The sequence below is a fragment of the Podarcis erhardii genome (genome assembly GCF_964252035.2).
Source record: "Podarcis erhardii genome assembly, chromosome: 2".
Classification (NCBI taxonomy): domain Eukaryota; kingdom Metazoa; phylum Chordata; class Lepidosauria; order Squamata; family Lacertidae; genus Podarcis; species Podarcis erhardii.
This window is the reverse complement of record NC_138498.1, coordinates 59,083,307-59,109,218: the sequence shown is the minus strand read 5'-3', so window position 1 is coordinate 59,109,218 and position 25,912 is coordinate 59,083,307. Positions and strand designations below refer to the sequence as shown.

Sequence of the window (25,912 nt, the reverse complement as noted above, 5' to 3'; positions counted from 1 at the left end):
AAGAGATTTTACACTGGTACATGTGCAAGTGTTATTCAGATGTGGTAGGAAAACCAGATATACCTCCCAGCATAGGGTTTCTTATTGAGATGATAGCTACATTCTCCTAACACTCAACACTGCAGTATTGTTGTGGTTAGGGGAAACATAACGTGCTATGCTGTTGCAGTTCAGGCAGCATCTCCAAGATATCAGACAGCGCTACCTAGAGATGCCAGGGATGGAACCTGGGACCTTCTGCAAGCAAAGCAGATGCCCTATCACTGAGCTACCACCCTTGTCCTAAAATATGAAGGTATTTATATATTTACCTCATGTATTGGAACTATACATTCTAGGGTTTCCATATGTCTGGGATTTCCCGGACATAGCTGGAATCCAGCTGTCTCTAGCAGTGTTCAGGAGGAATTTGGGCTAATAATAATAATAATAATAATAATAATAATAATAATAATACTATTTATTTCCCACCCATCTGGCTGGATTTCCCCAGCCACTCTGGATGGCTTACAACATCTATAAACACACAACCAAACATTAAAAAACAAAATATCCTAGTATACAAGCAACATAGAAAACCAATAAATCAATAGAAACCAATAACAACAATAGTTTACAGTTATACCAAAATTAAAATAATTGCCAACCCCAACTAAACATTTAACCACCACCACCCTGACAAAAACAAAACAGAGGAACCAAAATTAGAACCGTTTAAAACATTTCAAAACATTTCAGCCAGTTGCCCCAACTCAAAAATTGTTCCAGCAATGTCCCAATGGCCTCCCAGGAGCCTTTTAGCTGTTCAGGGTGAGTCAGGTGGAAATGGGCCTTGCAGCAGGGAGCAGGTCTTCCTTCCAGCATTCACAGCAGCAGCAAATGTCCGGGAAAATCCAGACGTATGGAAGCCCATGTCACAGTGCTGTTTTTGCCTTTTTTTAAAAAAAAAAAAAGCTCAAAAACTGCATTGTTTTGCAATTTTGCCAAAATAAGGTCAGCAGCTTTGCAACTTTTCTGTCCGGATGTTCACTGTTTGAACCCCAATACATTCAAACTATCTGGGGATGCCTCAGAGCCACTGCAAGATTCAGGGGAGTTGCCATTTTAGGAAAACCATTCATGTGTTTCCCAGTGAAGATTTAAAATAAATAAATCCCAGAGTTAACACACATCCCTCAGCAGTTATATTAAGAAAAGTGATCATTAGGGTATATTCCACAGGGAACAAATGGAACTTAGCCAAATGAATGAGGCCTTCATAGTAGCATTCAAACTGTGTGCTTAGTTTTAACTCTGTGGTAATATTACCACTTAGTTTTAACTCTGTGGTAATATTATTATAAACTTTTAGACCCTGGTGCACTTCTTGGGCAGAGTATCTATCCTCTTTTGTGTTTTGAAAGCCTAAGTCTCTACAGATCACTGTGTTCCATTCATTAAACCATGCTGCCTCTGATTTATTGATGACTAACTCTCTAGCATATGTACATTAGAAGTGCGATAGTAATATACGGTAAATTGCTGGTGTATTTTAGAACCAATGAAGCCACTGGGGTGCCTCATACACAAGTTTCTAGGTAGATAGTTTGGCAGCCAAATGGGTCAGTTTATCACCTTGTTCCCACATTTGTGTTTAGCCTCTTCTGTTCTGCCAGGCTACAGAACCACATGCCATGGAACATACCACATTGTTTTTGGCCCTTGGAACACACATGTCCTGTGCCAGAAAAAGGGAATAATTAATGTAATACAATTAACATTGATCATATGCTAGATATTTTGGAGGGATCCAGTGGAGTTTTCAAGCCCTAATCATAAGCATGGTTTGCCTTCTGTCTGGCATATGGAACAAAATATCAAAGTGTACTGAATTGGCATGATCATCAGCAGGTCATGACAGGGTGAAGAACTGGATGGGCAGGATAGTTTAGCTGCGGCACATATGCTTTGCATACTCCAGTATGCAACTGAATACATCAACAGCAGAATCACAGTCTCCATTTTGCTCTATCTCTCACACTTGTTTGAACTAACTAGAGTTGTTTTTACTAAAGCCAAAGATTTTATCAATAGTAGATTGTCTTCTACTTTGTTGTTGTTTAGTCGTTTAGTCGTGTCCGACTCTTCATGACCCCATGGACCAGAGCACGCCAGGCACTCCTGTCTTCCACTGCCTCCCGCAGTTTGGTCAGACTCATGCTGGTAGCTTCGAGAACACTATCCAACCATCTCGTCCTCTGTCATCCCCTTCTCCTTGTGCCCTCCATCTTTCCCAACATCAGGGTCTTTTCCTCTTCTCATGAGGTGGCCGAAGTATTGGAGCCTCAGCTTCACGATCTGTCCTTCCAGTGAGCACTCAGGGCTGATTTTCTTCAGAATGGAGAGGTTTGATTTTCTCAAGAGTCTCCTCCAGCACCATAATTCAAAAGCATCAATTCTTCGGCGATCAGCCTTCTTTATGGTCCAGCTTTCACTTCCATACATCACTACTGGGAAAACCATAGCTTTTACTATACGGACCTTTGTTGGCAAGGTGATGTGTCTACTTTTTAAGATGCTGTCTAGGTTTGTCTTCTACTACTCATGGCTTTTTAGCAATCATAAGCAGCATTCCCCTCTCACCCCGCCAGCCCATTTCCACCGGCTTCCCTTTCAGAAATACAATCCCTCATCAGGTGTTCTGCATTTGTAAAATAGTAAGACCAGTGGCCATGCTGGCTGGGGCTGATGGGAACTGTAATACAACAACATCTGGAGAACCGCAGGTTCCCCATCTCTGATCTACAGGTTGCAGCAAAACTGTTGAGAAGGAGGTCTTCATCTGGTCAGTTTCAGTAACCATGTGGGAACTCCATGTATTGTTCCTTCAGCTTCCTAGGAGACATAAAGACACGCTGGTGTACTGAATAATTAGACATTCTAGAAAACAATTATTAGATTAATAAATAAGAAACACAGTTTACATAATACTGAAATTGGGGCGGGAAATGCAAAGTTCAGCAAACATTTGCTCACTGCAGAAATGAATATAATAATAAATGTAGTACAGTAAAGGGACCCCTGACCATTAGGTCCAGTTGTGACTGACTCGGGTTGCGGCACTCATCTCACTTTATTGGCCGAGGGAGCCGGCGTACAGCTTACAGGTCATGTGGCCAGCACAGGTCATGTGGTTCTGGCGAACTAGAGCAGCACACAGAAATGCCATTTACCTTCCCACCGGAGCGGTACCTATTTATCTACTTGCACTTTGACGTGCTTTCGAACTGCTAGGTTGGCAAGAGCAGGGACCAAGCAACGGGAGTTCACTGCATAATATTATCTCTTCTGAAGCTGGGGTATCAAATTCAAACATAAATTCAATATACTAAATGCTCATATACTTTAAAAAAAAAAAAGCCCTTACCTTTTTATATAGGATTTGGCCAACTATCCTTGAACAATTTACAGAATTGAGATAATAGTGAAAATGTTATATACACACATAACGCTTTGCTCCGTTCTGATAAATTCCATGCTTTGATTCATTACAGTGCATCCCATTTTACTCCACAAATGTGGAGAGTGGACAAATCAAATGTGCTATTCTATTTACCCTTCCCTCGTGAACTGAACCCCCACCCCCCAACACAGAAAACCCTGTCCATATATTTCTTTGAGATAAATGGAAAAGCAATAACCCAAAGGAAAACCATGTTGCTAAATTGGAGTGGGGATGGAGTAGAGTGAAAATCTGATGCAGTCTCCTGTAGCAGCAGCCACTGCTGAATCTGACCCCCTGCCCCACTAAGAACAACCACATCCTAACCCTGAAGATGGTTCAGTAATGTGAATGGTGTATGGTAGCGGTGCGGTGCTGTACTGTGCAGACTTTACTGGGAACCCCAAAAGGAATTCTCTCTACTGAAAGGGCAGAACGATGCACTTAACAGTTTAATACGTAAGAAATTTTATCTCTGGAGATGATGTCTGCTTTATTCCCCCCCCCCCCATCTTTATTCACTAAGACCATACTCCCACTTGCATTTGCTTATCTGGAAGGAAAAAGGGAAATAGCCTTTGCATGATGAAAACACAAGTGGAATTACCAGATGTTTTGTAACAAAGAGTTTATCTTTTATTGGGTTTTATATGGTCTTAAATCAGTAACTAAAGAGAACCGCAAGATTCTTACTTACTTTTCCCATAAATATTCCACAGACTGAGACTGCTGAAGGCTTGAACAGGTGCTGCTCACACTTTTACTTCTTTGCATTTAGTCATAATTGCACCCCCCATTTTTTTTATTTCTGCAAATTAATACAACAGTATTAAATCAGCATACATAAAAAACATAAAATTACCTTGCAATAACTGCTTGCAACAAACCCTGTTAGCTGGATGTAAGAGCCACTAAATACTTCAAAGCGGAGGAATTTTGGGAGACAGAAAACTAAATAAAAGCTGCACCAGCTTTCATAGTAAGGCAGCTCCAAACACTCAAATAACACCTGTGTAACTTACTACCACATATGTTAATTAGGCTGTGTATACATTCTGATCATAGTTTTATTGTAAGGACAGAAGCAGCCACAAAAATCAGGAAGTGAGGTAATGTTATATATAATGACTGAGGATGTGAGGACTATGCGGGGTTCTTGTCAGGAACTGATGGAGTAGGAGAGTATAATCCAAATTTGCTTGTGGGTGGCATGGATCTTCTTAAAGGTAAAGGTAAAGGGTCCCCTGACCGTTAGGTCCAGTCGCAAACGATACTAGGGTTGTGATGCTCATCTCGCTTTACTGGCTGAGGGAGCCGACGTTTGTCCGCAGACAGCTTCTGGGTCATGTGACCAGCATGACTATGCCGCTTCTGGCGAACCAGAGCAGCACATGGAAACACCCTTTACCTTCCTGCCGGAGCGGTACCTATTTATCTACTTGCACTTTGACGTGCTTTCGAACTGCTAGGTGGGCAGGAGCTGGGACCGAACAACAGGAGTTAACCCCATTGCAGGGATTCGAACCGCCGATCTTCTGATCAGCAAGCCCTAGGCTCTGTAGTTTAGACCACAGCACCACCCGCATCCATGGATCTTCTTAGAAGCCCTAAATGAGGACATGAAGGTCCTATGACTGCCCTCTTAGGGCTTTCTTGTTACTTCATACCGGGATCCTTCTACATCTCAGTATTATCAATGCTTGTTTCACTTACATTTGCTGCACCTCCTGGGCTCCTATTTCTTCCTGCAAACAACTTCTAATCCCTTACAACTTTGCACTCTCAAAACCTTCACTCATTTGTCAAACTTGGATTTCAGATTCTGAGCTTTGCCTGCCACCTTTGTGCTTGTTTGCCTTGTGCAGCCTCCGGTTCAGAATAAACTCACCCATCAGCTCCTGATCCTGCCAAGAGTGCTGCCTAAAATGCAGTGCTGCCTGGTTAAGAGTTTAATTTTAGTTTATAAACAGAGGCTTTGTGCAATGAAACAGCTACATGAAAGGCAAAAATTGGTTTCTCCCGACACTGGCCACACTTCCACACAACAATTTATTGTGGTTTTAGTGCTGTTCATGCATGCATGTTTTTCTACAGCATTGCGTGTGTAGGTCCCCAGACCACCCCTCAATTAATTTCACACATCACACATAATTTTAGTTTTGGTTTTTGGGCACTATTTTGGTCACAACTTTATTAAAATACAGAATCAGTGAATGGTTGTTTAGACATTGGTTATGACTATCTGTCCCCCCGCCAGGGACAGAACTGACATTCCGAGCTCCGATCGGAAGCCAGTAGAAGGGAAAGTCAATGTTGGGAATCAGTTGAGCGTCTGACGCCGCCGCTCACCCAACCAGCTCCCCAAGGCTTGCCGGCCCTGGTCCCATGACAGGGATTGGACGAAAACGTGGCAAGCCCCAGGATTCCTTTAACGGAATTCCCTTCAGTGCAATTGGAGGGGCAGGCACAGCCTATCCTGACCCCTCCACCACCAGCTATTTATAACCAATGCCTAACCGCAGCCTTACAAGTTGTGACGAATTGCTAAGTAGTAGGCAAAAACCAAATGGCATCAGCCAAATGGCAAAATTCCTACTAGGCCCCTGCACCAAGGCAGACGACCCCATGACAGGCAAAGCAAGGTCAACCGGAAAACAGGGCGGGCAGGTGATCTGATGCACTCTGCAAAAGAGAAAGGGAAACCAAAGAGCCCCGATATTTAATGCCTAATGGTCCCACCCACCAACTTGCAACATGCAATTTACCCCAGCAACCCAGTTATCCAATCAATGCCCCAGGCAGTAGCCACAAACCTGCCCGGCAACACAGGGCTGACCTGGTGGTCCACACCGCAACACGCACTCTCATTTAATTGGAGAATGCGCTTTCTCATAAAAATCCCATTCCATATCCACCACCTCATCTCCATTTAATATACTGTGTTCTTAAGGTGTTTTTTACTGTGGTTTTTTCTTTTTTTGCGGAAATGGTAAATCCAGATTAAATTGAGAAATAACATGGGACAGCATTTTTATGAGGAAGATATGTGGAAGTTGTGCAAAAATTTGCAGCCACAATAAAGTTGCATTTCTTTCGTCTACCCACCTGTTGTAAAGCTTTCTCTATTACAAACACAGAATTTCTGCCCATTAAAAGGTGACAGCCCCAATTCTAACAAACAAGAAAAAGTAATTAACAGTCACAATGGTAGAAGAAAAGGCACCTTACAGTTTCATATGTATATATAAAAGAAAATGCAAATGCTTGTCACAAGCTGCAAATAAATGTTTTGTGTTGTTATTGTTTTATCCAACACCATTCTCTGAATCTCTACAAGTCATCACTACAAGATTTACTTATTAAAAGAACTTCCTGCTGGGATATACTGTAATACTTTGCTACTTGTCCTTCCTTCCAGTTGTTACTCACAGCCCCTTTCCGCACTTAGACCCCAAACAGGCTTTTGTTGAGACAAACATCTTAGAAGAATGAGGGGTTCTTCTTTTTTTACTACCACCTAACCAAAAAACACTAATGGGGAGTGGGAGCTGGAGCAGTACCAAAGTTTCTCAAAATTAAACTACAGTCTAGTTCATAGCACAGGCCAATGGTGCCTCCATTATTCAACAGTCATTCAAACACCCCTTTTACAAGAATTAATGTTCCCAACCACAATTTATCCAAAAGTTCAAGATCCCTTATATTTTGCACCGCTTCAACATGCCCCCTTAAAATATCAAACGTTTAATGTGCAGGCTTTCTTTTTAAACATTTGTTCCTACACTAACTACATAAGAGGGCATTCCAGAGGCCTGCATATTTACATGAAGCTAAGGAAGGTGGGAGAATGCTATTTTTAAAATAAATAAAAAGACACCTTCTCTAATGTATTAGGCGCCTATTGGCCAATATAAATGAATAAATAATAGCAATGATATAATTGGGGACAACTTAAATACTGCAAACCAGGTATGAGGAACCTGTGCAACCTTTGGATGTTGTTTGGATGTTTAGGGAAGTTTTTACTGTTTGATGTTTTATCGTGTTTTTAATGTTTTGTTGGGAGCCGCCCAGAGTGTCTGGCGAAACCCAGCCAGATGGGTGGGGTATAAATAATAATAATAATCATCATCATCATCATCATCATCTTCATTATTACAACTCCCATCATCCCTGACTGTTGGCCTGGTGGCTGGTTTGAGGGGACTTGGACTCCAACCACATCTGGAGGGCCACAGATTCCTTACTCCTGCTGTAAACGCAAAAGGTTTTCAGCTGTGGCTAGAAATTTTTACATCTACCACAAAGGATCTCATTTTGCTTGCCCTTCTTTTTTTATAGCTAACCTCTTTTTACTTAACTGTCTCTTGCAAGAAGAATTTTCTTACCTATTTTGTACAAATGCACCGGAGAGGAAATTGAAAATAAATAAATGATTGTGTAGCTAAACTAAAAAGCATGTAGAATCAACAACTTGGTGCTGGTGCCACTGCAGCTATAGACACAACCTGAATCTTGTAAGTAGGATAATGCCAGATGGCATTGTGCACTGCCATAGAGACTTTCCTCCCATTTTCTAACTTAACAGGGTTGTACTGGTGACAATGACTCAGCCTAAAAGGACCAGAAGTTGCCCCTTAAAGAGACTGTCATCAGCCATGCCTTCCCATTGCCATCTTGACAAATGGCATCAACCAAGATGACCAAAGTGGCTTCAGTGTCATGACTGGGCTTGAAGCCAAACTAAACTGTTACAGGTGTTGAGTAGAGAGAACCTTACCACAATATTAGGATTCCCACAACTGATCCTGAAACTACATATATTGCATGTATTAAAACTGTATAGATTCAACATGTTATATAGATTTCCTTCAGCTGCTCAGTGTATAAAGCACTTAGTCAATTTCCACAGCATTTCTCCTGGGAAACAGAGGAAGAATTCCATTTTAAAGCCTCTAGTTCCCAAGGGAAAAAATTACCAAAAGCAAGTGCCTAATTTACTGCATGACAGAATGGAGCAGTATATACAGTATATGCACACATGCACACAATAAGCAACAACTAGCTAGAATGACATTTGTTTTCCGCAAGTACTGCATTTTAGAAGAATTTGCTTTGGCTTAGAAGTGCTATTAAATATATCTGCATTATAAATTGCAGCTGTGTAAGTGATATAGCTATCAGATGACACTTGAATAGTTTCCTGTTGCACTATCACCACTGAGGCACTGATAAAAAGAAGAAAGAAAATTTAGTAGTTTCTAAAATGTAAACCGTTATCTTGTGTTTAAAGTGTTGTTCTGGTGATTCTGTTTTCATTACAACAAATATTGACTCAGTAAATATCGTGGAAAGCAGTATTCTACCAGCCTGGAGATAATAATATAGGAATATATAAGAGCAGTTTTATAGTTGATGGGTTCCTTAGCAAATTCACTAGAAGCATGGTTCACAGTCAGTGTGTTTTAGGGCCCCCTCAAGAACAATTTGCACATTTGGGCAGTATGTTTATTTAAGGCAATACAGCAAACCTGAATATGGTAGGAACATCATCAACATACTCAAACATTGAAGAACAGGAGCCTGGTCTAGGTTTTCTGTTTGCATTTCAATACAAGAATGGTTCGCAAACATTCTGTACACTCATTCTACAAATCCAAAATGATAAGCTTCACTCACTTTCTTTACAAGTTATAAAGACCCATTTCAGGAACTCATTAAAATCTGTGGAAGCAGAATTAAGCCCTAGAAGAAATACTGAAAAAATACATACTGGTATATAGTATGTTTTTGGGTGTAAGAGTGCAATGTGCTTAAAATATAATCCAGGAGGAGGTGAAACACTCATGACCCAAGTATCAAAAGGTGGTGAACCATTCCTCTTGTCACCTTTAAATCATGCCAGCGCCTTCAGCACAGGCAATGGGGGAAGAGTTGACTCATATTTCCAGCAGGCTTGTGGCAGCTGCCTTTTCCTTCAGCCGGTGGATCACCTGACTCATTTGCCTTTATCTGCTTTTACCTGCTGCCACCAAACCACAGCAAGGTGGTTTGTGGCACATCAGGTCTAAATGAGCTCTTGGTCCCTGATGGTAGCAGGTAGCGCGGCAGGAGGAGGTAGGAGGATTTCTGTTTCATTTTATCCAATTTAATTTTGCTGCCTGAGCCAAAGGAGAAGACGGGCACCCCTTTGCATTCCATGCGCGGGAGCTAATCAGACCAGTAGCTGAATCTGACTGTAATGCTGCTGATGGGAAAGCCGTCTTCCACCACAAGCTTAGAGGGCACAGGGCATGCTGTGTGGCACACACAGCTCTGAGTATCAGCATCTTGCTTCCACTCTCCACATCTGCCATCTGAGGTGGCTTCCCTCACACTACCTAATGGTAGGGTCAGCCCTGATTTCATCCTTAAACACAAAGAACGCAATGGTTCCCCAGTGAGGATGCCATCTTGCACAGCCAAATCCCACTGATTTCAAAGGTTGACTTATTTCAGCTTGTTGATTTAAATAAACACAGCCTTGGTTTCTAAGAGACAGTTTTTTGGGAGTTGTAAGTGGGATATAGGAACGGCCTCAAAGGGACAATGAATGGAGCTTGATTTGTTATTGGACAACGTTTATATATAACTAGCTGTTGCCTCAGAATGGTGGCACCAATAAGGCAAGGCAGAGAGCTTTCACACAGATGCACACACAATCCTGAAAAAAAATAACCAGACAAATATAGTGAGTCACAATGGAAACATGGCATGTGAATGTGACAGGTACTTAGACAAATAGATTGTTAACACCCAGACAGACAGAGCTGATAAGCCTCTTCAGCCAACTGGACGCTTCTTTATCCTGCTAAGGAAGAGGAGGAAAGACTTAGCATGATGAGCAAAAGTAGACCTGGTAAGCTCTGACACATTGCTTCCAGACTCCAGTCCACACCCATGACAAACAAAATGTGCAGCGTCTCTCAGCAAAACCGCTTTATGTGCTGGAAGGCTGTAAATATTATTCTCTGCTTCTGTGCCAGATAATGATGTATTCTGTAGGCCAGGGCAGATTCCTCTGCATCATTTCTGGTTATGGCGATCAGGCTTTCACAAATAAAATTTTCATTGATGCTGTAGTAGTAGTAGTAGTAGTAGGGTACTTTGCAGGTGACAGTCATCTCTTTGGAGGAGTCCTCTATTTGAAATGCTATTTGAAATGCTGTCCATTGTAAAGATAAAGAACCATAAGAATGGGCCTCTTCTGCGTTGGCTCCCTGTTCGTGGAATGCTCTCCCCAGGGAGGCTTGCCTGGCACCTTCGTTACATATATTTAGGCACTAGGCAAAAATGCTGTGGATATACAACCTGACTGTCTGTCTCCCGGCACTGGTGATTGTCTGTACGGGATTCTCATATGGTGGGGTTGATGTTGCCAGCCTACCTGTCACATTTTCAGGCATTAAATCAATCAATCAATCAAGTAAGAAGGAAGAGGAGAAGACTTGAGGGGGCCTATTAACAGTTAGCACCGGGACAACTGAACAGGCGCACAAGTCACCTGGTCACAGTCTTCCTCACCATAGTAAAATGTATTGTATTTCTATTTAAATTACAGTAATTATTTCTAAGTTTGCATATATGCAGTGCTTTTTTCTGGGGGTACACAGGGATACGCATACCCTAAACACTTTGTGAATCTTTGTACTTTTGTCCATTTACAGGTTTTTCCCCCTAATTTGAACTATAAAATGGTGATTTTTCTTGAGTCAAAATGAGAGTACCCCCGAACATTTTTTAAAAGAAAAAACACACTGCATATATGCATACAAATTAGGTTCCCCACTCCTGCTCTACAGCAAACCCTATTGGTCTCTTGAGTCACATGACTGCCTGCTAGCTGCAATGTTGTCCTCTTGCCTTCAGCAGTGCTGGCGCTGAAGCTCAGCAACTCCCTCTTCTAGGAAGCTACTAAGGTGGCAAAGAGAATTAAGTTGCATTCTCTTGTTCCTAGAAGGGAGCTTTGAGACTCCCTGGGCCATACAATGTACATGGCAAACAAAATAAAGGTAATATTTGTTTGGAGAGAAAGCTTGAGAAAATTTGATTGAAGCCAAATGTGTGAAAACACCTTAGAAACCGAAACCCAGTTATCCTTTTCCAGGGTGTGCGATTTCAAGGGTAAACTGCTGTGTCATCCATCACAGAAGAAACACAAACACATTTCCTCCAGGTCCCTATCAGGAGGAAGACTCATGTTCCTCCCGTAAAGAGGCAACTACCTGTTCTGATAAAACACTTGGAAGTTAAAAGGCACTGATACTTGTCTTCCACTCCATCTTGTCAGACTATAGACAGAGGAGATCCGGACATCACTCTTATCAGTCTCAATTCACTTCACAAGATAAGAGTAATGGCGGGGGGGGGGGGCGAGTAACAGAGCTGGCATTCACCAGGAATGTTATTCCCCCTTGTTAGACATGAGCAGGATACAATCTGGGTCCTTAGACAAAAGACAACCCTTCCATTGGCAAATCCCATTCAACAGTGAGGCAAGAACAGCTGCAGATTCCTTTTCCATAGCACAGGGGTGGGCAGCCTGTGGCCTTTCAGGTGGTTTGTGGACTATAATTCCTGAATATCAGCCATGCTGGATGTCCAAGAGCATCTTGAGGGCCATAGGTTCTGTAATATGTTAAGTATTACTGTCTCTAGGAGATTATTGGAATTTCTTGGAAGGACACGTCAGAAATACACTAAAATGCTAAGAAGTCAAGCACCACACAAAAAAATGTAAGTAATAATAATTATTATTATTATTATTATTATTATTATTATTATTATTATTTTGTTTGTATAAAGCAAGGCTGCCCATGCAATAAGGTAGAATTAAATGGCTGCATTGGGCGTCAGATTTCAGGAATTATTAAAAGGAAGGACATTTTTGATCAATATATTGTTTAAACTATTATTGTATTTTCAGCCTCAAGACACCAAAATGTTCTGGGCCAGCCATAGGCCCAAGGCTCTCTTACTTCAGTTGTAAAGTGAAAGGAATAAAAGAAGTTGAAGCAACAGCTCATATTCTCCGGTTCTCAATGCTGGTCTAAGATTGGACTCTGCCCTTTTGTTGTGAAACCCACAAGAGAAATGGGCCAATGAGCACTAGGTGCTTACCTACACTGTGTGGCCTTTTTCTCCATCATTTAATAAGCCTGTGAAATTCATGTTGAAGAGTTACCATTTTTTGGTAAAAAGAATATGACAAGTCTAAGTGGGACCCACACACTATACTGTATATATTGGCAGTCCAGGGCATCTCTTGCCTCTGATTGAGGCAGGACTGCTGTGTTTCTTTGTTGTGGCTACCCAAAAACACCCAAAGAGAGGACCTTCTTAACTACCTTGTGGGGTGTGCATGTAAAGGGGTGTTTCTATTCATGCAAGTAGGCATTTGGGGAATCCAAGTTTGCACCTCATTGATTTCCAGAATTCCGAAAGCCAGCATCTGGGAAGTAAGAGGTACTATAAAGAACAAACTGAATAAAAGTCTTTGCAAATTCCCAGCTATGGTGCAGCAAGGGAAGTGATCTAAGCCCTCTTGGACAGGACAAATTCAGAGAAGGAACATTTTAAGAGCAAAGATAAATAATGATTATGCAGAGAGGGGCAGCCTAAAGGGTTGAGAGACTTGTTCCAAGAGACAGACACTGTATATTTTTGTGTGGCGTTTGGAAATAAATCTCCAGGCACATAACATAAACACTGATGGAGAAAAACTTAAAATAACTAATAAAAAAATGGAATCAGTCATTAAAGTAATCAGTCATTAATTAAAATTTATGTATATTGAGTTTAAAGGTAAAGGGACCCCTGACAGTTAAGTCCAGTCGCAGACGACTCTGGGGTTGCAGCGCTCATCTCGCTTTACTGGCTGAGGGAGCCAGTGTACAGTTTCCAGGACATGTGGCCAGCATGACTAAGCCGCTTCTGGCAAACCAGAGCAGCGCACGGAAATGCAGTTTACCTTCCCAGCTGATGACATGGCTCCCCAAATCTCTTTTCTGATGAGAGCAGCTTTTGCATCTCATTTGGAAACCAAGGATCCAGAGTCTGGAGGAAGAATGGGGAGGCACATAATGCCAGATGCTTGAAGTCCAGTGTGAAGTTTCCACAGTCTGTGTTGATTTGGGGAGCCATGTCATCAGCTGGTGTTGGTCCACTGTGCTTCATTAAGTCCAGGGTCAACGCAGCCGTCTACCTGGAGATTTTGGAGCTCTTCATGCTTCCTTCCGGAGATGAGCTTTATAGGGATGCTGACTTCATTTTCCAGCAGGACTTTGGCACCTGCCCACACTGCCAAAAGTACCAAAACCTGGTTCAATGCCCATGGGATTACTGTGCTTGATTGGCCAGAAACTTGCCTGACCTGAACCCCATAGAGAACCCATGGGGCATTGCCAAGAGAAAAATGAGAGACATGAGACCGAGCAATGCAGAAGGGCTGAAGGCTGCTATTGAAGCATTCTGGTCTTCCATAACACTTCAGCAGTGCCACAGGCTGATAGCATCCATGCCATGCCGCATTGAGGCAGTAATTAATGCAAAAGGGGCCCAAACCAAGTACTGAGTACATATGCATGCTTCTACTTCTCAGACGTCCAATATTGCTCTATTTGCAGTCCTTGTTTTGCTGATTTCATTTAATATTTTAATTTTCTGATCTTGTTAATTTGGGGTTTTTATCAGCTGTACGCCAGGATCATCGCAATTATAACAAATAATAGCTTGACATATCTCGCTTGGCATGTCATGAGTCTATCTCATATATTAGTTTCACCTTTTAAGTTGAATTACAGAAATAAATGAACTTTTCCACGATATTCACCTGTACCTCGAAAGTTAATATATTTTGTGGGGTGTATGGGGTGTTAGGGGAGGCATAGTACTTCTGGTGGGGGACACATTGTGCTTCTTCTGGGGTAGCTTATTCACCTTTGGTCCCCATCCCGCACTTAGCTCTCACCTGTGGCTCCTAGAAGCTGCCAGCATGTGACAGTGGCCACACCCCGGAAAACAGTCTTGACTGGTTGCCTACACCAGGTGAGGGTAGCCAGTGGGTCTCAAACCCTCGGTAAGTTAGGGGCTTTCCCTGCATGCAAAGGCAAGCTCTGGAGGACTGATAATTTCTCAGGATTAATCTTTACTAGCTCTTCTAAATTATTTGTAATCTATATTTCTAAATACCTTTTTATTTCCCCACCCACCCACAGCTGTGGTAATTAAATCTCCGGAACATTTAAGTTACCAGTTTACCCAAACACCTAGGTTTTAACATGAAGCGTGCGAAGAGAAGTGCGATGTTCACATTCTCACCATAAATAAAGAAGGTATATGTACTCTGGGCTGCATGTGCAGGAATATCTTTGAACAAGGAAAAAGAATAATTGCATTTGTTGCTTCCTAGATGCTGCAGGAGCTGATCGGGAAAACCGCTCGAGGGTTTTTGTCATTAGAATTTTGGTTTACAGTGGCTACAATTCAGGTTGTTTGATGGAACAATTCTCTCTGAGCTGGAGCCCATAGCTCTTGGGTTAAACTAAATCTGAAACATGTACTCATGTCGCTTTGGAACTTGAATCACCCAAGGGCTTGCTGCTGTGCCCTTAAAATACCTGGTCAACCTATGCATCTCTGTAAACAGTTGCTTAGAAAGAAGAAACAGATCCACACATTTAAGGCACATTTAAAACACATGACTTTCCGCAGTTTCCTGGATTCTTAGAGGGAAGCCATATGCTTTAAATGGGCACTGGATGTGCTTTAAAGGTGTGGTGTGGATTTCCAGGGTTCTTTTCCAAAGGGAACTGAGCATGCAAATGCTGTCCTGCATTTGCCACTGGTCGGAGGAGGAGGTACAAAATCAGTAATGTGGTTTATCTTTCGTCCTGCTCAGGGACGAAATAGAACACAAAAAGCTCCACCCTCTCCATTCGTGTTTCTTACCATAAGCTATGCCTGCCGCTCTTTCCCCGCTGGCTTTCGGAGCCATGGCAGGGGAGGAAGAGGTGTCTGTGGCTTCCTATTGGCTGCAAGAGCTTCCTGCAGCCAATAGGAAGCCGTGGCTGCGTTCCGGAAGTCAGTCCCTGCACGGAGATAAACCGGTGCGCTGTGCCAGTTTAGAGCTGCGCAGGGACTGACCGAGCAGGCAGCAAAGGCCGGGGGCCAGTTTAATGGCCCCCTCAGGCCGTAGTTTGCTGACCCCTGAGGTAAAGACAGCCAGCTACACATAGCACTTCTGTATTCTCTCATGTGCAGTCCTTGGTATCAGCATCAAGGTGAAAGCCAGCCATTCCAATACAATCATCAAATTCCAGAATGTTGAAGGTGGCTTTTGAAACCCATCCGAGGTTTCGAAATGTCTCTGCATGTACCAGCACCAGATTTAGGGCGGTGCAGGTGGTTCCTCCACAAAGAGCACTGAGGCAAGGGAGCGCAAAATTGAGAAGATCCATTTGGGGGCCTCACACAGGGTGACATATTGCAAAAGATTGCCAAAGTCCCTCCCCGCCCCCCGCACACACACAGATTGTGCCAATTCCAGCAACTGAATTCAACTTGATAACAACAACAACAACAACAATTTATTATTTAAACCCTGCCCATTTGGCTGAGTTTCCCCAGCCACTTTGGGCAGCTTCCAATCAAGTGTTAAAAACAATACACCATGCTAAACATGATTGGTATCACTTGCCATTAGTGGCTTCTCATGCACTGAAAGGTCTCACCATGCTACCTTCAAGAAACACACCACACCACTTTGCATTGCAGCCTCTTGCAATATTGAGACACCTATCTCTTTGTGTTCATTTTGATTTCTTTTTTTCCTTTCAGAGTGGGGTGTCTGATAGGAAAGTCTGCTTTCAAAAAGCCTGCAGAAGACAATTAGGGAGCTGGAGGGATTTCCTCTTCGTCCCTCATAGAGCAGAAGGAGAAACAATAGAGAACAAAAAATAGAGAGGCGACTACTCAAAATCATCCTGGCACCCTTTGGACTCCAGGCAACCATGCGTCAAAAGGCGAGCCCAGCCCTTCCCTTCTCTAGCCCCAGTTTGGAGGCCTGTGGTTTCTGTAGCCAGTTGGGAATTTATTCACCTAACCCACACTCTGGAATCCCACATTGCACCAGCCAGCCAGTCCTGGTGAGGAAGGCTACTACCTTTTCTCTCTAGCAGCATCCTATGACTTTAACAATGAAACAGAGAGGCAGAAATTCAACCGGAGCACATTGTACCTCTATGTTGGAAAAGCTGCACTGGCTGGATTTCTGCCTATCACAAGTTGGTAAAAGTGGAGAAGCCCTGCCAGCACCAAAAAAGGAGGAATCAATGCAGATTTCAAAAGCAGAAATTAGATTTGCATGCTTTCAGTTTATCCAAATGAAGAGCAAAAGGGAAAAGCAAAATTGGAGTTTTCTTTTAAAAAGATAAATCAATCTACATAATTTTTTCTGAGTGCATAGTATAAATGTCATTGGCATGCAGCTTGGATTCTATGGTGTATCCAATAGCCATGGATGTAAAAAAAAACAAACACAAAAACAAAAAACCTTGCTACCTCTTCAATATCCTTTTTATCCAGTCCTAAGATATGAATTTTCTTTTTCTTTTTTCACCTGTTATTTTCCATGCATTTAAATCAAACTGTTTTCTGAAGACATCACTTGATTGGGTCTCTTCCATCCCCCCAAAAAGCTTATGACTTGATAGCTCAAAATGTCAGTACTAATTAAGAAAATGGAGCTGTGCGCAAACCCCCAAGAAGTGCATCTGCTGTGGAGAGGAAATATCACTATCTTCCCCAGAAGCAGGAGTGCAGAGCAAGTATTTCTCCATAAACTGATTGTTAGCCAGCGATTTGGTAACCTCTGAATTATATGCTGAAGTACCCAACTTCCTCTTGTGGTTATGAGGAATAATTTTATATTTTGTGAAAGCAGAAGTTTAAAAGTAGCCACAGCTATGAATTTACATAAGACACAGCCAAATCCCATTCTGATTTATACCCTGTTCAAAGGCTACTTTTGATTGGGTCAAGGGGTACAAAAAAAGGGATCCCTCCAGCCATTGCTAATGATGGCTATTGCTACACTGTGTTAATAACCATGTAGCTTACATTAGCCTCCTGCCACAAATGCCCCCACTTCTTTTGCATTTCAAATTAAACCAATGTGATATTAGACTGATACTGGATCTCAGCACTAGGCTGCCAGTTAATTTATCAGCAGCCCTGAATAAAACTCAACATGTAATTTTCAATGCAATTTGACTGATCAGCAATAACATAATTGGTTGCAAATGTCTCTCTCTTCTGTTGGTTTTGTCAAGTGATACTTTCATTAAAGTGACAGCACCAAAAATATGATCTGTATTCTTTTCTTTTAAATCAGATCTTGGCAAACAAAGGTTGGCATGTTAATGAGAACTCAGGAGGGGTTATCTGGTTTTGCCTACTTAGCATTTACTGTTCAGATAATCCTTGAGATATTGTTGGTTGGTGGCATTGCCCCCTCCCCACGCGAGAGAAAGTTTCAAAGCCAGAAAGCTGGGGCCAAGAGCAGGAGCATTAAATGCCAACACTGAAATGAAAACTTGGAGGCAAATTCTGTCTAATGGCAGAGGAAACCTTTTAAAGCCTGGACTAAAGTTAGCTTTCATGGCCTGATGTCTGGAGCTGTTGCTACAAGGACAAGGGCATTCTCCCTGCCTATGAGGTCAGAGGGATTTTAAGTTTGTCGCTTACAAGATCAGTTCTTTGTTCCTTGCTAAGGTTGCACCTTATCTAATTTAGAAGGACCAGAGGAACTTACCCCACCCCAGTGTACGAAGAACTGTCAGAAAGAATGCAAACTGGGATCCTGTAACTCTATTTTCTTATGAATGAGGTTGCCAACTTTTTTTTTTTTTACTAGTTTTGAAGCTGTGCCTTTAACAGCAGACTGGCAAGCAGAAATCAAGCTTTTCCAGCCACCAAAATAAGTGAAGGAATCCCCTTCGCCTAGGCTCAATTTTGTGCATGTTAGGTTACAGTTCAAGGCCCAGGACCAAAACTGAGTCAGCACCAACCAACGTCAGCAGCTAAGATGGTCAAAAGCCAGTTCCCCCAATATGAGTAGCCTGATATGCAATTACTTGCTAATTATGCAAATCAGGCACATTAATGTATGCATTCTCTACCAAATGCTTTGTGTTTTGCTCCTAGCAAAGACCACAAAAGTCCAGGAAGGAGCAATTAGCAAAGACCACAAAAGTCCAGGAAGGAGCCTCTGCCAGCACAAAATGGTCTCTCTCATTGGCTCAGTTCTCATGTAACCCCCAAGCCAAACCATAGCGTAGTGCAATGAATACAAGCACGTGGGTTCCTAGAGAGGCGGCTGTGCTCCTTCCTCAGTCCTGCTGCTGCTGTGCTACACAGCACTAAGCCATGGTTTGGCTTAACATACCATCTGAGCCCAGGCTCATAGTTTGCCTCCACCAAACAAAACCATGAGTTTCAAACCAATTAGAAAGGTGCAAAAAACTCTAGGGCAAGGGGTGGCTACACTGTGGACTTCCAGGTGTTGCTGGACTCCCCACACCCCTCACCATTGACCGTGCTAGCACGGGCTGATGGGAGTTAGAGCCCAACAGCATCTCAAGCGCCACAAGTTAGCTGCTCTAAGTTATGTGTCTTAGTTTACATGGTCTGTAGAACCATATCAGCGTCAACCCCCTGGCTTGGAATCAATAAGATGTGCTTCAGAAAGAGGCCAGTCCCTGGAGCCTATTAGGCAAAAGAACAAGGCAAGGCTAATGGGCAAGATTAGCACAAATCTGTGGGGTCAGAGGTCTCGGAAATTAACAACAGGCCTTGAGGTAATTTTTCCTAGCAACAGGCCACGGACTGAAAGGAAAAGCTTTCCCACTTCTTTTAAAAAACAAAATTAAAAAACACTTGCTCTTGTATCTTCCGTAGCAGAGAGTACTTTCTCTTCCACTAAGACAGGCATGCGGAGCCTTTAGCCCTCCAGATGTTGCTGAACTACAAACTGCATTATCCCTGCATTATGCCTGATGGGAGTTGTAGTTCAGCAACACCCTCACCCCTGCGCTAAGAGAGGAGCCCTCAGATGCAGGATTAGGGATGGGAAGGTCATTAGAGGATCAGCCATCACTATAAGAGTAATCAGTCTAATGGACTAGACATTCTAGCATGGAACAAGACTGGCCCAAGACATTTTGCTGCGCATGGCAAAGGACAAATTGGCACATCCAGAAGCTGACCAGACTGGTACTTGATTCTTACTTTTAAGAGCTCTGTCTGGCAGAACCTGAGATTCTCCCCCGAAGTCCCGATGCTGCAAACCATCTCTCTCCCATCCAAGGCCACTTCTTTGGCAGGGTAACATATATGGCACCACAAAGCTACCCTTGCGATTAAAGGCTCCACCACCAGATTTCCCCAGCTCACTAATACAAGCAGGAAACAGGCACTTCTCAAAGGATAGGCCTTCCATGTATGCTCAGAGGCTCCCAGCTTTGAGTTTCTGAAAACAAAACTGTGACAACCTGATTCTTCTTTCAGATCACACCCATAGCACTGCATCAGTCAAACAGTTTAGCTTCAGGTTTGGGAGCAGTGGGGCCTGTTTGTGAAGCTATTATAATTCACCCCCCCCCATAATATCGCCTGCAGTGTTTGAGGATGAAAACAAGAATTTGATCAATAACATTCATGTTTGGGGGTGTCAAGGAAACCAATCTTTCCCTTCACAGGAATAAACAAGCATTTAAAGTCAGGGGAAACAAACAGATCCAAGCTCTGACCCCCCAGTTGCACAGCTGGACTGAGCACAAAGCACCTCCCCAAGATAAAGTCACACAATCCTTCTAGATAGTAAATGTAATACAGTAAGATGCATTGCAAGCAATTGAAATTAGCACCAGATATTACTAAGCAATCATTGTGAAGTCTTAATTCTAAGGCTGAGTCTAGAACAGTAGTGGGGAACTAGAATCCAACAATGTGTGAAGGGCCACTAGTTTCTTATCCCTGGCCCAAAAGGAAAGTCATCCTACAGCCACACATCAAAATCCAGTTTCCTTCCTTTAAATTCTGTCCAATTAGCAGAGCTATTGCTGCTTTCTTCTCCTTGATCAAATAATCATTAAATAGCGGTTTCCATTCATTGGGTAGGATGCAGGAAAGCAGGAGCAAGCTTGCTTCATACTGAAAATGTGAGCAAAATATTGTCTGCATGTTTTCCCTTAATATATCTGGAAATATAAGGGCTAGAGGCTTAAATTTTTTTTTTATAGAGATGCCACCTTTTTCTGGTAGCATCCTCTGTGCCTTTAACAATTGTGCAACAGCTAGAATTTGAAAAGGTGCTTTTTTACCCCACAACCTGGAAATGCAGCAATCAGGAATTGGACTTGCTGAATCTTTGCCCATTATATAATTGTTAAAGGCACACAAGCACTGTTCCCCAGGCTAGATATACCGTAATCTTGGTGTGTGTGGTGGTGGTGGGGGGAAACATGTAATACACTTTCATCCCTGGGAAAGGTTATGTGAGTCAAACCTCATTATAAAGACCACAAGCAGCTTTGATGAGTCCTGGTTTTCCTCTTGTGTACGCCAATTGATATGATTCCTTTCCACCTTCCTACTCCACTGTGCTGAAAAAGGCTGTTGCTCATGCCAGGCTAAACGAGTTACTAGGTAAGGTGCTTCAGGAGTACCCTCTTGCTGTTACTGACTAATATGGGCACACTTCTGGAATTCATATTAGAATGATGAATCACAGCTACAAGTAACCTACTTACACAGCTCACAGATGCTGTCATCAAATTCAAAGGAGACTATTCTGCTGAAATGTTCTTAGTTTGGGGGCAAATAAAATATGTGAACTATAACATGTCATCACATGTCTTTCCCATTTCCTACTTGGCAATGTGTATATTTCTTAGCAAATGTTTTAATTTGTGAATTAGATTCAGCAGTACTGAGGTCTCACTTAACTTCTGCCAATCACATCCAAAGCTGCAATTTCTAGCTTCCAATTCTGGAGTTGGAGAATAGCATAGAGGGGAGAAATGCAGCTTATCTTGTCTACTGGCTGTGATCTGAGGTCTATTTTTTTAGTAATAGCTTTGAACCACTAACTATCCTCCCCTGCCTGCCCCAGAGGAGGGGGGGAATATCACTTTAGCAGCTCAGGATGGAACTTCAAACTAGCCCTTCTCTGAGTGTTGTAAGATAGGAGTGTGTAAGCTGGAGAGCTGTAGCATTGTTGAATGTGGACAGGTGATGGGGCTGCAAATGCAAACATTCAGGCAGGTAGCACTTGTCAGAAAGAAGTAAGACCAGCTTAGAATCCAAAAACTACTTGCTTATTTCTTGGCAAGAGAACCAGCATGATAGTATTACTAGCATATTAATCTATCGGACAATGATCGGGGAGACCAAGGCAGGTTCAAATCCTTGCTCTGCTATGAAATTCACCTTGAGTCAGTCAGTCATACTGCCTCACAGGGCTATTGTGAGGATAAAGTGGGGAAGAAACTATGTTGAAATAATAATAATAAATACGTTCTCCTATATTAAGTAAAACAGATTGCTGCTCCACAAACCCAGGGTGGGGAACATTGGGCCTGGAAGCCAAGTATGGCCCTCCTCCATGTTTGGTCCTCAGGACTCTCTCCCAAACCATGCCCTTCCCCAGCCCTGTTTTTTTGTCTGGCTCTGCTCATGCTTATTGAACTAGACCAGGCTTCCTCAGACTCGGCCCTCCAGATGTTTTGAGACTACAATTTCCATCATCCCTGACTACTGGTCCTGCTGGCTAGGGATCATGGGAGTTGCAGGCCAAAACATCTGGAGGGCCGAGTTTGAGGAAGCCTGAACTAGATGAAGGGATGTCTGTGCATGAAAGAAACCAGGGCTGGCCCAAGACATTTTGACACCTGAGGGAAATCACATAATGGCATCCTCCCCTGCCAGGGAAGAAGGGGTGAGTGAAGATCTACATTAGGAACAAGGGGAAGAACAAGGGTAGGAGGAGACCATCAGCACTTATTCACCACGAGGCCACTGTAGATGAAGCATGGGGATGGGGGGTTGCTGAGGAGGTGGCAGATCTGGCCTCAAAGGAGCTATCACTGCCACCTCACCTGTGGCAGCAGCAGTGAGCAATGCATTCCTTGGAGGCCGGATCTGCTGCCCCTGCCAATCCTACCACCTGATGCAATCACCTCATCTTGCATCATTGGTGGGCCGGCCCTGGAAGAAATGAGTCTCCTGCACAAAGGTAGAAGTAACATTTGTTGCTCTTCCTACTTTTGTCCCTGGCCTTTCTCATCGCTGGTTTGTGTTGGGGGACCCTTTAACCAGCAGGGAATATGGCCCTTCAACGGAAAAAGGTTCCCTGTCCCAGGCACTGCAGGTGAGGGTAAGTCAAGGTACATTCCTTTAGTAAGGGCTTTAAAGAAAGGTTAAATTGCCTGCTAGCACCCTTTGTCTGACAACAATGACCAAGCCATACCAACAGCTTTGCATAACAAGGCAGCAGGCCTCTCAGCCAAATGTTTCAAGATAGCTGTTAAGTCTTCACCAAATTGTCCACATCCTTCCTCTGTGAGGTAATTTCCATGCACAGATTTACAATCCTTTTGTTTTCCTACAAATAATAACTGGCTGAAGTAACTAAGCCTAGAAATTCCAAATTAGTAAGGGTCTCCTCAGCCTAAAAGTAGGGCATCTTAACTGAATTGAGCACTTTTTCCCCTCATCAGAGCAGATGAAAAGTGACAGATTAGTTGCAGAGGATTTTGTGTACTTGTTTTGTTCTTTGGCTGGACTTCAGGAGAAAAACAAGTCTCCTTTTTGCAGGTAGCTGAATTTCTGTGCATTGATTTCATAAGTTTATTAATTTATTTACATCCCACTTGGGGCCCCTTCCAACTCTACAATTCCATGAATCCATGATTGATAGTCCAAGGATCTCAAGGCAGCATACATGCCCCCTGTCCTCACAACAGCCCTTGTGAGGAAAAGTTGGCTGAGAGGTGATGACTAGCCTAAACTCACTCAGTGAAGTTCACTTTTGCATGGGGATTTTGACTTAAGTCACCCAATCCCTTTGTTTGATGGTCTGACTGCTACACCACAGTTCATCTGCAGCCATAGAGGAAGACCTTTAGGAAGTTGGTCAGTCAGCTTTCTCAACAGCAGGGCAGCTGCAACTTCTTGGCAGAAAGTGCTGTAAAGGAACGCTAAGGAGTGTCTCTTTTTTCACACATAAAAAGCAAAGCTAATGTCAGTGACTAAGCATTTTCTATAAATCAAGCTGAAACAGCATTTGGAAGCCTAGTAAAAACCTGCAGATATATCGGGGGGGGGGGGGGAGGACCGGAAAAGTACTGTAGTGACTTGAGCATTAAATAGGTCATAGATGAAGTATAATGGTTATTATTCGGTTTAAACTTGTACCTTGAATGAAAAAGACTTTAAAATTCAGTTTGATGTCTCCACTTACAGATTTAGAAACTAGAATGAATCAACTTGATTAAAAACATCCAGGGTTGTAATTTGGGGTTCCCTTCCTCCCCTGTCCCACTTGCTTTACTCTTTCACAAGCCTACTTTTCTTAATAGTAGGAAGTTTCAGAAGCAACTTTTACACAGGACCAGTTCCCTTGTGAATATTGAGGACTTCTGATGTTGTGGTTTTTAAAGTTTTTTTACAAAAATGCAAGTTAAGTACAGAGCAGCAGGCAGACACCTAGACAAACAAAGCTGGTATTTAAAGCAGCATCCGTTTCCCCAAAGGAACAGCACGCAGTCTACACAAGACTGCTTCTTTTCAGAAAGCTGCAAACTTTCAGACTTATTTCTCTTTTTTCTGGCTGTGTTCAGAACAGTCAAATGGCTTCCTTCAGTCCCCAGTACCAGGTGGGTGTCCAATAGCTAGTAGCCACCAGCCTTCCAAGGCCATTAAGCAAGCACCCTCAGATAGAAAGCTATACAAAAGCTTCACAATAATGTCATTTTGCATCTCTACGGAGCAAACTGTCAACAGTTATTAAGTGTGGCTTCCAACTCTCATCCATCAACATTTGGATCACTTAATGCTTTTACCCATTACATTTCAGTTAACTTTATGCAGTCTCACCTTGGCTTTTGGCTGCTCCCTTGTCCAAGGTGTACAGAGAACTGCTCCAAAGTGCAAGCTGTTCACACAGCTGCAAGACAAGAGGGTACAGCAGCCAAGTTGCTTGTCAAGCTAGGCTGAGCAATGCTTAATGGAATGCGGGAAATGCTGTAATGCAATAGTGCTAGCACAGAAATTTATCAGCAAGCGTGAGAGACTGATCTTGTGGGTGCTCACTCAAGATCACTTATTGCAGGTTACATATTCCATAACAGACTTTAATCACCATTTTTAATTCTTCACACAATTCAAGATGGTTAATGACAAGTGACTGAGTCATCCTTGCCATTGCTCTTCTCCCCTAATTCACTGCTGATTTGTGCCATGGCTATTTTAGTCTCCTATTCCACTTTATTGATTTTGAGGTCAGGTTCACACCATAGTGTGATTGGTGTAAAACAAAACCAATCACCTTCATCAATCCATCTGTTTGGGGGGTGGGGCTAAGCTCTGGCCCTCCATCTGGGACTTACACAAAGAGGCATTTTGTAGACCAGCCCTAGATTTGTGGAGCTTCCTTCACCTATAGGTTAACAGAAGAGAAAACATTAAAAACCTTTGTGTTCCAGTAGGCATTTGGAGGCTTGGATTAAATATGGAGTTTGGTTTATTTTAACATACACAATATTTACTTTTTCAACCATACGTTTCTTTATGCTTTCAACCAGACTATTTCTTCACTCCACTGTAACATATATACCAAGCTCAAATAATATGAATGTTAAGCAATGTTATTTTATATTCATGCCACAATTTAAGGAAGGCTTCCTCAGTCATTTCAGGCCTAATCTTGAATCCTCCTGCCACCATTTCAATAGTCCATCTGGCATTTTCACTGGGTCCTTGCAGTCTATGCTACTGCCTCCAGTCATACCTCCTCTCAGTGTTTGAACACAGAGACATGGACACACAACAATATCACCCCCCCACACACACCACTTCACATCTTTCTCCTCACTTCTCTCTTTTGATTAGTTTACTCCACTGTCTTTATAAAGTTCCAAAGAACAAAAAGAAAAGCAAGTAAGTGGGATTCTCACTTCTTAGGAATGTCACAAACTCCTCATAACACACTGTATTTTATTTTAGTTAGTTTAGTTTAGTTTATTTCAGGATATATTTTAGCCTCTTTAAAAACTATGTTTACTCTCTTTGCCTATTATTCTCTGCAAAACAGCTGCAATCAATATACCTTTG

The 25,912-nt window shown here is 42.6% G+C and overlaps 3 long non-coding RNA genes across 3 annotated transcripts in view; 1 reads left to right on the top strand and 2 right to left on the bottom strand.

Moving 5' to 3' along the window:
• Nucleotides 1-2,573: 2,573 nt before the first annotated feature.
• The window catches only part of LOC309335406, a 35,327-nt gene continuing 11,988 nt past the window's right edge, over nucleotides 2,574-25,912 (bottom strand). The window contains exon 3 of the long non-coding RNA XR_014153479.1: nucleotides 2,574-2,874. This is a non-coding gene — a long non-coding RNA (uncharacterized lncRNA). The remainder of the gene's footprint in view (nucleotides 2,875-25,912) is intronic.
• LOC309335413 lies at nucleotides 8,976-25,222 on the bottom strand. Its single transcript, XR_014153486.1, has 2 exons — nucleotides 25,189-25,222; nucleotides 8,976-10,685 (listed from the first exon to the last, which is right to left on the bottom strand). It is a non-coding gene; the product is annotated as an uncharacterized lncRNA (long non-coding RNA).
• On the top strand, nucleotides 10,288-12,540 carry LOC309335402. Its single transcript, XR_014153474.1, has 2 exons — nucleotides 10,288-10,379; nucleotides 12,447-12,540. It is a non-coding gene; the product is annotated as an uncharacterized lncRNA (long non-coding RNA).